This window comes from Sciurus vulgaris (genome assembly GCF_902686455.1).
Source record: "Sciurus vulgaris genome assembly, chromosome: 14".
Lineage (NCBI taxonomy): Eukaryota > Metazoa > Chordata > Mammalia > Rodentia > Sciuridae > Sciurus > Sciurus vulgaris.
Window position 1 is genome coordinate 63592231 of NC_136475.1, and position 8536 is coordinate 63600766.

At 48.1% G+C, this 8536-nt stretch overlaps 1 long non-coding RNA gene and 1 pseudogene across 2 annotated transcripts; one reads left to right on the top strand and one right to left on the bottom strand.

Annotated features, from left to right (window-relative positions):
- Positions 1-737: 737 nt before the first annotated feature.
- LOC306643631 lies at positions 738-6026 on the bottom strand. Its single transcript, XR_013759016.1, has 2 exons — positions 5874-6026; positions 738-4228 (listed from the first exon to the last, which is right to left on the bottom strand). It is a non-coding gene; the product is annotated as an uncharacterized lncRNA (long non-coding RNA).
- LOC306644544 (transcription factor Dp-2-like) lies at positions 4524-5703 on the top strand (annotated as a pseudogene). Its single transcript has one exon. The product of its transcript is annotated as a transcription factor Dp-2-like (transcript).
- Positions 6027-8536: the final 2510 nt, after the last annotated feature.

Consider the following 8536-nt stretch of genomic DNA (forward strand, 5'->3'; position numbering starts at 1 on the left):
AAGACACCGCTTACCCACTACATGTCCCCAGGTCTGCCCTCCCACCATGGCAAACACAAACCAATTAGATTGACCTATGTGCCCACTCTAGGCCTCACCCTCTCCTGCTGTGGCTGGGGAAGGAGGGTGACCAAGACAGCTGGAAACAAAGTGGCCACTGGCAGGGTAATCCTCTCCCGGCCATGGCCCTGCCCCTTCCTTTCCCCTTCCTACATCTGAGAAGCTCTTCCCTGCTCTGTGGGTCACAGGTGACTCGCTAAACCACGGTTGTCAAGGGAGGCTGCCCAGGAGAAGCCCAGGCACAGGCTCCGATGCCAGGCCCAAAGGTACAACTTTCTAATGGTGGCATGTTAGGCTCCCTGAGAGAGGGTAGTGATGACATGTGGGCTGAATTGACAGGAAGAGAGGCCTTCCCACCCTCCCCATGTCCTGCGAGTTCACTGGCCACTTGCACCTGCTGCAGAGAGTCACAGGGCCCGAGAACTCCAGGAGCCCTGCAGCCCATAAATTAACGAGACGTGGTTGCTGGAGAACTGGCCCACGGGGGTTGGGGCGAGTCCCAGCTCCTCTGGATGGGGGAGCAGATGCCCCCACGGGGCACGTTGTCAGGTGGCCCCTCACCACTCGCTAAGCAGCTCCCTCCTGGGTCCAGCTGCAGACCGTTCCCCCACGAAGGCCCCAGCTCAGCATAACACATTTAAGCCAGGAAGAAAAAGGGAAGGGCAAGTGTGAAGAGACCATTTTACAGCCCTTTAATAAATGTTTTTGCTCAGTTATGTTTACTGTGTCTAAAGTGTGTTATAAAAGTGTTACACCAAGAAAAAAGAAACTGCAAATTCCTTTGAAAGCGGCTTTGAGTGAACAGGTGGATTCTTTAGACTCGGGGCAAACTCCTCATCAAGCGCAGGATGTCCCCAGGTTGCATTTGCCTTCACTGGGCAGAGAGCACCACACGGCAGACCGAGGCCCTGGGCAGGACGGAAGCTGCAGGACGCCCTTGGTCCTGTACCTGCCTGCTGCAGCCAGGACCACAGCGCTCAGGCCACCTCCATGGTGAAGAGGAGACCTGCTGCTTCTCTTTCACCGTCGGGTCTAAACCAGCATCTTTCTTTAGGCAGAGCCCCCACATCTTGCCTGTCTTTACCTCCCATCTTTTCCAGATGACTAGGGATGACCAGGGAGGCAGGGGTCACTGTTGTGAACCCAAGTTGGCGGAGATGTGGCCAGCCCTGAGGCAGCTGCCGCTTCATTCACAGGAGCTCCCTCTCCTTCCTGCAAGAGGTTACCCATCCCTGCTCATAGCCCTGGGACCTGCGATGGCTCCTAGTGGGGGTGTCATTTGTTGATATGGCCACTGTGGATTGTCTGTGGACAATGGCATGTGAAAGAGCCAGTGTCGTGTTGTTTTCCACCACACCGCTTACTCTTTTCTCCTGCCCTGGAAAGGCATGACCCAGACAGGGAAGCTCCTTCAGCCTGGGTCCCAGGGGGACAAAGCCCAGCTTGCACCATGACTGAGAGCTGAGCCTGTTTTAAGGCAGAGACACACTTGTTACTGCAGCCTTACCTAGCACGCACTGACTGAAGCAGGTCTTGTCCTCCTCTCCCTCCTCCAGTCTCCAGAGTTGTGTCTCTTGTCCACTTGCCTATAGTCCATGATCAGAGACTTCTGCTCTCTTCGGTGTCTTGTGTGACTGCCTCACCCCTGCACACACATCCCCACAGGGCCAGTTGTGAAACCATATCCAATGCCCAGCACAGGCTCTCTGCCCTGTGACCCCCACTGTTGCTATCTCTCTGGTAAATGTCTCAGCTAGTCTCTGCAAATTTCCAGCCTCTCCTGGGCTCACACAGACATTCTAGACACCACCCACCAGACACAGGCTGACACCCAGGGAGATGAAGAAAGCTAAGTGCAGGCACTCCCTTGGCCTAACCCAAGTCCCCTCTACCATCACCCTGAGGGCCCCCACAATTGGGGGCAGGAGCCACCCCAAGGTGACTTCCTCCAACCTTCACAAGCAATCCCCTGAACCAAAGCAGCACACCTCCTTCACCAGGGTGAGGCCTGGGGAGGGGACATCAGCCTGCACTCTGGCCAGGCTTCCCTGAAGCCCTGGGCCTGGAAGGGGAACCCTGCACTTCCTCTTTATCATTGCCTGGGTCCTCCCCGGCTGCCGAGTGGTGAGCTCTCATCCTGCAGGCCTGGTCCAGTCCCACTCTTCACAAAGTTGGGTTTCCACACCATAATCTCAACAATGAGATGGCAATGTCAGCTTGGAGCCCAAAAGCATTACCTTCCTTCTCTTTTCCTTAGTGGAAAGTTTTAAGGTTCATTCTCTGCATGGAAGCTAAAAGAAAACTTGTTTTAAAGGATGGTAGTATAAAGAAATCTGTTCAGCCAGAAATAGTGGCATACCCCTGAAATCTCAGCCACTCAGGAGTCTGAGGCAGGAGGAACCAAAGTTCAAGGCCAGCCTGGGAAACTCAGTGAGACACCTGTCTCAAAATAAAAATTTTTAGCTCAGAGGTAGAGCACTCCTGAGTTTAATCCCCAGTGTGGAGAATAAGAAAAGAAAAAAAGAAAGCTGTTCAGATAGTTAAGATGGTAAATTTTGTTATGTTTCCTAACTTTTAAATTTTTAACCAAAATTTTAAAAAAGAAATCAGTTCAAAATAAATATATTTTTGCCAATTAATTTTCCACTTATATCAGCATATGGAGGGAGTTATGAAGTAGGGTGACCTGGCGCGGGTCCATACTTAATTATTCTCTTCTCTAAGTTACTCCCTTCTCTTATCTCCTTTGAGATTCTTAAAGCAAGTACTGGCCACATCTTCCTAAGGAGGAAAGGGTGCTTCACCACCAGCCAGCCTGCTGGGAAAGGGCTCAAGTGGCCCTTCCCTTCTCATGTGGCCCCCCATCCCCAGACCCTAATAAAATCCTCTAACACTCTCCCTGCCACAGGCACATGGGACTTAGACATAGGCCTAATGGCATTTGGGAGTTGGAGTGACTGCAGGGAACAGGAAACTCAAATAACGGTGGCTTAAACAAACCAGGGATTCATTTCTCTCTTACGTAATGAGAAAATCGAAGGCTGGAAATTCAGGGTGGCCCAGCAGCTCATGATGTTCTCCAGCTCCCAGGCTTATTCTAGCTTTCTCCTCCGCCGCTGGGGGGTTGACATTTGAACTCCTGCTCGCAAGGTGGTTGCTGGAGTCATTGCCATCATGGCCACGGTTCAGGCAGGAGGGAAAGTGAAGGCTCTGGTATGACACCAGCCAAATGTCCTCCCCTTTTAAGGTGCTTTCCTGGAAGCCCAACCCCACGACTTCTGCTTACCTCTCATTAGCCAGAACTGTGTCGCCTGGTTACTCCTAACTTCAAAATAAGGCCAGAAAATGGAGTATTTAAGGTGGGCCAATTGCCAAACCCTAACATGGTCAAGATTCTACATGGCAAGAAGAGGAGAATGGAGAGCTGGTGGGGACCTGGCATCCCGCCCACACCTTCCTAGCTCCAGTACCCCCACTGGAAGTCTCTGGCTGGCAGCTTCCTTCTTCACTCTGTCCAATCATTTGCATCTGCCTTTGTTCCTCCGCTCAGATGACAAACGCCTTTGCAAACAGAAACATGTCAATCATTTTTGTTATTCCTTGTTCTTCAGCCCCAAGCTTTCAGTTCTACCATTGCAGATCAGTAAATGCTTATTGTAAAAAGAAAAAGCAGTTAACTAGTAGCCATATATGTCTTGGGATGTTTTCCATTTCTTCCTTGAATACTCTCATCACATACTGTCATTTTACATTTCATGAGCAGGTCTAATAACTCCAGAACTCAATGGTGAAATTCTGCAAGTCTAGAAGGGCTAAACCCAGGGCCTTCCCCAGCGACTGTTTGTTTGGTCTACGTTCTAGTTACTATCAGGAGCCACAACAATGGTTCCTGGAGGTCTTGGAGCTGCTTCCTAGTTTGCACTAGTTCCTTCGTACCCATTATCGCTCTTGTTCTGAGTAAGCCTTTTAAGGTGGGGGTGCTGTAATTATCCCTTTTTAGCAGATGATGAGATGAAGGCTAAGAGAAGGTACATCGCTTGCCCAAAGGCATGTGATGTGAGTTTGGACTTGAACTTCAATGCAGGGCTAGTGCTTTGCCATCAGTTAGACCATGATTCCCCTTGCTTTCAAGATGAAGAAATCAACTTCCATGATTTCAAATGCAGCACTGTTAGAAATAGAAAGTGAGACATGTTTGTCATTTGAAATTTCCAGCAGTCAGATTTAAAAAGTAAAAATAAACAGGTGGAATTAATTTTAATAATAGAATTTTACTTAAACTGTAATCCGGTTTTTTTTTTTTTTTTTTTTTTTTTTTTTGTCTCTGGGGCTCAAATCCAGGGCCTTGCACTTGCTAGGCAAATGCTATATCATTGAGCTATGCCTTTGGCATCATGATAGAAAATATTAATAAGATATTTTAGGACTGGAGATGCAGCTCAGTAGAAGAATATCTGCCTAGCATGCACAAGGTCCAGAGTCAGACCCCAACAACCCATCCCCGCAAAATAAAGAAGGGGGCAATTTTTTTCGACCCATGTGCTAAGCAAGACACATGCTTCCTTAAACCAGGTAGCATTTCATTTGTTGTATTTCCAATTTCCAGCACCAATTCGCCTACAAAGATTTTACCAAAAAACCCTAGAACCAGTAAACATGAACATTAGACCCCAAAAGACTAGAAGTGCAACATGGAGACTACACAGCTCAGGAAGTGCACCTCGGGAGTCCAGAGACCCCACACCAACCATGGTTATGCAGACACACAGCAGAAGCCACTGGCCAGGACCATGGGGATAGAAAATGGGCCAGAGAATTTATAGACTTGATTTGTCAGAAAATAAGTGAAGCAAAAAAATGGAGATAAAAATAGAAAAAGCTCAAGATGTTTTTCAACAAAAGTGTGTGAGAAAGTTCAGTGGACAAGTACAACACCACCTAACAGTAGCTAATGAGCTGGTGTCACAGGTCACCAATTCAAACAACCATTTGGTGACCCACTCAGCTTAATGATGGAAGAACATTAGGCAAAGAGTTTCTCATGCCCTAAATGTCCTAATGGCAATGAACATAATTTCAAAGGGAAAAAAAAATCAAATGGATTGGCCTGCCTATCAATTCTACTTAGAAATGTCAAAACCTGGTGACAGAGAAGCAGAGGTGGGTAGAATGAATAAAGCAGAAGCAGACACAGCTGCAGGAAGGTCTCCTACAGCAAATCGCTTTCAAAACTCCGGGTACAGAGAAATCAACAACACAAACAGCAGAACGAGGGCCCCCAGCTCTGAACTCCACTGCTGCCATTTATAATTATTCATAAAAGAAGAAAAGCAGCCAAAGATTGTGGCATCTCTGGTAACAAGTCTGAATATCTTTTTAATTTTGACAACACCCTTGAAATCAATGATGACATAGGGGTGCTGAAGTGGATGGGAAGCTCCTTTGGTCCAGAGTAAGGCAAATGCTCTCTGTGGAATCTGAAGCCTGCTAAATCACTGAGGCCAAGGGCTTTAGAAATTTATTCCACAGACCTCTCCACAGCATCTTTTTGGTTAAATCAGAGACTCCTTTTGGACTCTTCTCAGTTTCAAATTTATACCTGACCACCACTGCCATCTTACCCTAAGCCAGTGTAGAACAAGGGTTAAGCTTGGATGCTAAAGTGGCCTTAGTGGCTGGGCAGTTCCTTGTCCCAGCCACAGTCTGGCAGTGTGGCCTCTCCCTGCTCTGAGTCCAGAGGTGAGACCCACCCCTGTTCATTATGACAAACACAGGGATCCTCCACCCCAGAACAAAGACAGAAAGAAACTCACCATCATCACCTCGTCATCAGCATCATTATAATCCAATGTATTGATTGCACCTTCAGTACATTTCAATTCAGACTACCCACATTTTGGGTGTTGAAACTCCACATGGCCAGTGGTCACGACAGTGAAAAGATCAGTGCTAATGTTTGAAAGTTAGATTTAAAGTTAAGCTTTGAAATTTAAGATTTCATAACCAACCTATTTTAGACATTACCTAAGATAGTCATCTCTACACACTCTTGCAATAAAACAGAACTGTCTCTGCAGCAACTAACCCCAATAGGACTCTTTAATTAAAGCATCACAAAGCACTACTGCCATCTTGTGACTGACCTCTGAATTGCAAGCAAATTCCCCAAGAGGAAATAATCAGACTGCAGGAATGTTTTTCCAAGCATGTTATCTGACCACATCTGATCCAGGAGGTTTGATTAAAAGTGTGCTTTTCTGGACCCTACAAAATCCGAATCTCCATGTCAGATCCCAAACACACTCATTTTTAATAAACATCCTAAGTCATCTTCATACACGCTAAAACTTGAGAATCTTTGATTAAAGGACATGCCTGGATAATGCAAGCACAGAAAATTCAGTGGCAGCAAATATCTGAGGATCCATTTTTCCCTAATGCTGATCTGAGACTTGGAAGACTGCTGTCCTACTCTGCTGAATTCCATGGAATGGTGGTGTTGTTTCTAGATAGAAAAATATTTTCAAAACACCCCATCTTCACTGCATAGAAAACTGAAAAGAATCCATAATCCCTTTTAAAACACTTAAAGGAAGAAAGAAGTCTGCAGTCACCACCCCGTGCCACCCATGCCCCCCTTGGATGCAACCCTGTTAGCAGCTACACTGAGCTCCCACACTCAGCAGGCTCCGCCTCCTTTACTCCTGGGCCCAGCCAGTTTGACCTTTCCTGCCCTCCCTCTTCCCCTCACTCCCCTGCCTCTACAGCTTCACAAACTGTCCCCTCCATCTGGAACAGCACTTCCTGCCTCTCCCCTGCCCAATGATAACTTGTCTCTCAGCATGCAAACCAGGCATCTACTGCTTGGGGTGTCCTCTAGGCTGAGCTAGGTGTCCCTCTTTTCCCCCAAAGTGTCTCATATGGTAATCATAGTGCCTGACTTCCCCCACATGACTATGATCTCTTCTAGGGCCGGGCTATGTCTTGTCTCTATAATTCTAAAACCTGGCAAAACCTCTGTCCCAAAGTGGACATTAAGTATTTGCTGAATGAAGAAGTATTTTCCAAAAACTAGCCATCTGTGTCCATCCTAAGGTAAGTCACTGCAGAGCATGCATTTAACAGGCATTTCTGAAGGCTGAGCAGCTTCCCTGCTCGGATGCACAACGACAGGCTGATCAGGAGTGGGGAGTTATAGTGACTGGATACCCATGAATCCAGGAAGACCGGGACGGGTACAGGGAGAAGGCAGGAACAGAGCAACCTCAGAATGTCCTCTTCCCAGGAAGGGAGCCATTTCCCCAGAGGACAGAGGCCTGTCGCATCTTGCCTGGTTAATCTGACAGAAGCCAGCTGCAGTGCTGGGCCTGCCCCGGGGAAGGCGTGCTGAGGCTGGGAACCACATGCTGCTGTTGCCCCCTGGGGACAGGGGCACAGGGGAAGGGTAATTGACTTGTCTCCCGAATTTATTTATTAATTCCTAGCTGCACCATTTGATGTGGTTTCCAGGAGGCACAATGTTGAAGTCGGCTCTGTCCCTTCCCCACCCACCGTCCACCCCACACTGCTGTGGCCCCAAGGGAGATGGGCGAAGCTCAAGCCAGCCTGGCAGTAAGATTTGGCAATTGAGGGGTGGGTGGGTAAACAGAATAAAGAAAAGATGGGATGTTTGCAACCCAGATATCAAGCACACGTCTAAACTTGCCTCCTATAGGAGATAAGGCCCCCAACCACATCTAAAGAAGCAGGGCAGTTATGGAGTCCAGGGAGAAAGGGGGGTTCTCCCACCCCATGTGCAAACCTGGAAGGAGTCCCCTAAGGGTGGAACCTGAGAGTAAAAGGGGGGTTGGTGATTTGGGTGACAGTAGCCACGGACCCCAGTCAGAGGAAACAGGAGTCGGGCCCCAAGGTCCTCCACTGTTAACGTAAGGTGATGCTCTCCTGACCATCAAAGGTCACAACAAAATGGTATGCTTCCTGCAGGTGGCTTCAAAACTGGACCCTCTCCAAATACTTTTGGGTTAGGTTTGGTTTGGTTTGGTTTTGTGGAGGGGGGTTTGTTTGTTTGTTTGTTTTATTTCTCTTTGGCAGTACTGGAGATTGAACCCAGGGGCACTCTACCACTGAGCTACATCCCCAGCCCTTTTTATCTTTTATTTTGAACAGGGTCTCACTAAGCTGCCCATGTTGGTCTTGACCTTGCCATCCTCCTGCCTCAGCCTCCCAAGTAGCTGGGATTTAAGGCAAGTGCCACTGGTGCCCAGCTTGCTCCAAAGAGAGATCTCATCCTTTTCCAAACATGGAAGATGGAGCCAGGAGTGGCAAACCAAGAGGGAGATGAGGACGAAGCTCAGGAGTTCCTGATGCTTCTTCATGCCACAGGCTTCCCTCCGGGAGAAGAAGGAGATTCCAGAGTCTTTGGGGCCGGAATCTTGTACTGGCATGACCCTGTTTAGCAGAGAAGGGTGACCCTCCT